The sequence below is a fragment of the Meleagris gallopavo genome, chromosome 1, assembly GCF_000146605.3.
Source record: "Meleagris gallopavo isolate NT-WF06-2002-E0010 breed Aviagen turkey brand Nicholas breeding stock chromosome 1, Turkey_5.1, whole genome shotgun sequence".
Taxonomy (NCBI): domain Eukaryota; kingdom Metazoa; phylum Chordata; class Aves; order Galliformes; family Phasianidae; genus Meleagris; species Meleagris gallopavo.
In genome coordinates this window covers 67,724,080-67,727,506 of record NC_015011.2, presented here as the reverse complement: position 1 = coordinate 67,727,506, position 3,427 = coordinate 67,724,080, and positions in this window count along the sequence as shown.

Sequence of the window (3,427 nt, the reverse complement as noted above, 5' to 3'; positions counted from 1 at the left end):
GAAGAAGAAAGAAAGAAAGAAAGAAAGAAAGAAAGAAAGAAAGGAAAAGAAAGAAAGAAAGAAAGAAAGAAAGAAAGAAAGAAAGAAAGAAAGAAAGAAAGAAAGAAAGAAAGAAAGAAAGAAAGAAAGAAAGAAAGAAAGAAAGAAAGAAAGAAAGAAAGAAAAGAAAGAAAGAAAGAAAGAAAGAAAGAAAGAAAGAAAGAAAGAAAGAAAAAGAAAGAAAGAAAGAAAGAGTGTGAGTGCGTTATTTTTAAAAAGGCGCTTTCATCTCTCTTCGGATTATTTGAGAAACTTTGGAGAATGAGCGGCAAGTCCCCGACGTCCGCTCTGCTTTTGCGCACCCACTGAAACGCTGAGACTTCTTCCAGCGACACATTACCCAGGGAAAGAAAAACAGAATACCACAAATACAGACACGATTTCTCACATACGAGCCAGCAAAATGCTGCTGTCACCGCGCGGGCGGGGCCACGCACCTGGCCCGCTACACGGAGGCGCTGCTCTGCCATGCCGGGGTCCCCAGTGGGCTGCCTGGAGAAAGGGAATCGGAGGAAGGGGATCGGTTACATAATGAAATAAAATAAAGTAAAGCAAAATAAAATAAAATAAAAGTACCCACTCTTCAGCCAGCCAAAGCACACTGTAGCTGAGTCCATGTAGGAAGGGTCGTATGCAGGCGGGCTTGTCCTATTAATAGGACACAGGAAGAGACGGAACAGCAAACGCTTGTCCTGGAGATAACGTGGGATGTTATTTGGGCAATAGATTAAGAACTGGAAATCATCAGTAAATGCTCTGGTACTTCGCGTTAGCGTGTTCGAAAGCAGGACCCCCGCTTTGCTGAGCGTCCTTTCTTGGGGGAGAGAAGCGGAGTATTGGGAAGCGGCAGAAAAATGGGGGGAAAGGAATACAGATGACAGCTCCCGCCGGGAAGCGAATGAAAGTTATGAATTGGAAACGTGCGGCTATCACGGGCTGCTTTTCAGCGAGCGGTTGGAAATCATAAACATATAAATACAGAGCTAATTACGAGACCACATCGGAGTTTATCTAAAAATGTCTGGGAAGTAACAGAGCCAGCTCTGAGAGTGTCGCTGCCTCTCAGGGAAGCCCGTCGGTGCCGAAGGATTGGAGCCGAACTCCAAATGGCGGGTGGGAGGGAGAGGGAGGGGGAACCGATGTCCCCACGCTGCGAAACGCAGCACGATGCGTCCGTAACAATCCCGATCCGTTGCGATTTGCGTAGTTCAGGAGTACGAAGTATCGGTCGTCAGCGGAGTTGTTAAAAAACGGCACGCGATTGGGGTGTGCGCGTTGCTCAAAGTATGACCTCAAGAGATGGAGAAAGAAGCACTGCAGGTGACAGGACTGCGGTAGTCATTCATTTTCTTTAAATAGAAATAATTGATTTTGAATGAACTCTTCACAACAGAAATTTCACAAAAGAAGAATTCGGTATTTTTGCTTACTAGTACTTTCTATATATATGTGTATATATATATACACACACATAATTCGGACTTTTCTTTCATTGCTCGCTTTGTGTCCGTGCTTATTACTATTCAGTAGGATTTCCAGAAGAAAAAATATTGCACAAGATGATGAGGGCGTAAAGAGACCAAACTCGTGCAGGCATATACGGGAACAGGACGCGGCCCTCGGGGATCGACTGCCGGGTGCCTCCACAAAGAACCGCTTTCCTTTCCCTCTCTCCTCTCAGCCCTAATTGCACAGAGCGGAGCGGTGCCTCAGCCGCAGGAACGAGACCTGCACCTTCCCGACCTCTCCGCCAACCTCCGGGGCTGCGTGCCCGCGTGGAGCTCGGATACCGCCGGGGGCAGCGGGACGGTGGGTCCGTTTATCTAGGGAGTCGGGAAGGGGAAAGAGGCTCCGAGGGAATTAACACCCCGAAATATTCCGCTTTCACTCATGCCGCAGATTGTTTTATTAACGACCCATTAACTGCGTTAATGACCCGTGATATTTAATCACCAGCGCGCCGTGAAAATTATTATTTATTTGAAACTTCATTGCGATTCCCAGCCACCCTCTACTTATTGAGGGTGTAACATGCACTGTTACAAGGAGAGCGAGAGAGCTCTGAACACAGAGGCTGCCAACACAGCGTAGAGCAGCGCTACGCTGGCTGCCCAGCCCCGCTCCCACACAGCGCTCCCCCACTGTTCGTGCGGTGCGAGACGCGGCCCGGCGGGAGGGCAGGCAGGCAGCCTTCCAGCAGGGGCCTAACCAGGGGTTTAGCAGCCTAACCTTAAAGACCAGCATTAACCAACGAGAAGCTCTCTCCGACTTCGCTGCTTTTCTCAGCTCCCTGCCCCACGCTCCAGCGATGACATAAACAGATGTGAGCCCTGGAGGTGCGGTGCGTGAAAGTTAAAGCACGAGAGCAAAGTTACGCTGTCAGAAACGCAAGGCGACGGTAAGCGCTGTTCGCCCGCCGGTGGCTGTGCTTTGCAGCGCGCTCAGCGCACTCGCTCGTTCCCCGCGAGCGGTGCAGATGCGGTATTGCAGTGAGCCCCGATCACCGCGGCCGGGGCATCTGCACAGCAGTCCTTGGGAAGAGCCGCCCGGGGGACGAGAGCCGAAGACTGAGATAATTCTGAGACCGATGTTTATTTTAAACAAATCTTTAAATGGATCCGGGACAAATAAGACCCGAAGTAACGCAAAGTCAGTAAGAGAATCGGATCTTCTATCCAGGCGTTGTCGTCGTGCCTGGTTCGTACAGTGCTCAACAACGATTGATAGGTGAATCTGAGCAGCACTATCAACCGCAGTGACACAGTGTGACCGTACCATTCTGCCGACTGTGCCTTCGGGCGGTTTTCTCATGGTAAATTCCTCAGCCACCACCTCCACACACGACAGACTGATGCAGGCTGCCAGGATTGAAACACATCGTTATCATCCAGGGAGAAAAAAAACGTTTTAGTCCCAGGGCTGCCCTTCCTATTCAGGAGGTCGAAACACATCTCCTTTACCATAAAGCTCAGTAAGAATTGTGATGTGGGAGCAACACGTGTGGTTTGAAACAGCGTATTTTCAGCTACCTTGCCTTTAAAACATGCTTTTGTTGGGTACGTGCTTCTGAACGTGATGTGTTGTATTGCACAGACAGCAGCCTCCTGTTTTTTTTGTATTTTGCTAATTTCTTAGAACTCACGAAGTCCCTAACGAAAAGAGAAAACAGACGGAGACACTCCAAGCAAAAAGCATGAAGCTTCCCTCACCGTTTTTAAACCGTTAGTGCACAGGCCCCAGTTCTTTGGGGTTAAATGAAAGAAAATAAAGGGAAGCGGAGGGCACGCTGACATCACGCAGCACTGCGGCATCACTCGGGGCTCTGGGAGGAGCCAGGTGAAGGCCGGGCCCGGCTGCCAGCGCTGCCTGCTGCTGCACTCCCTGCAGC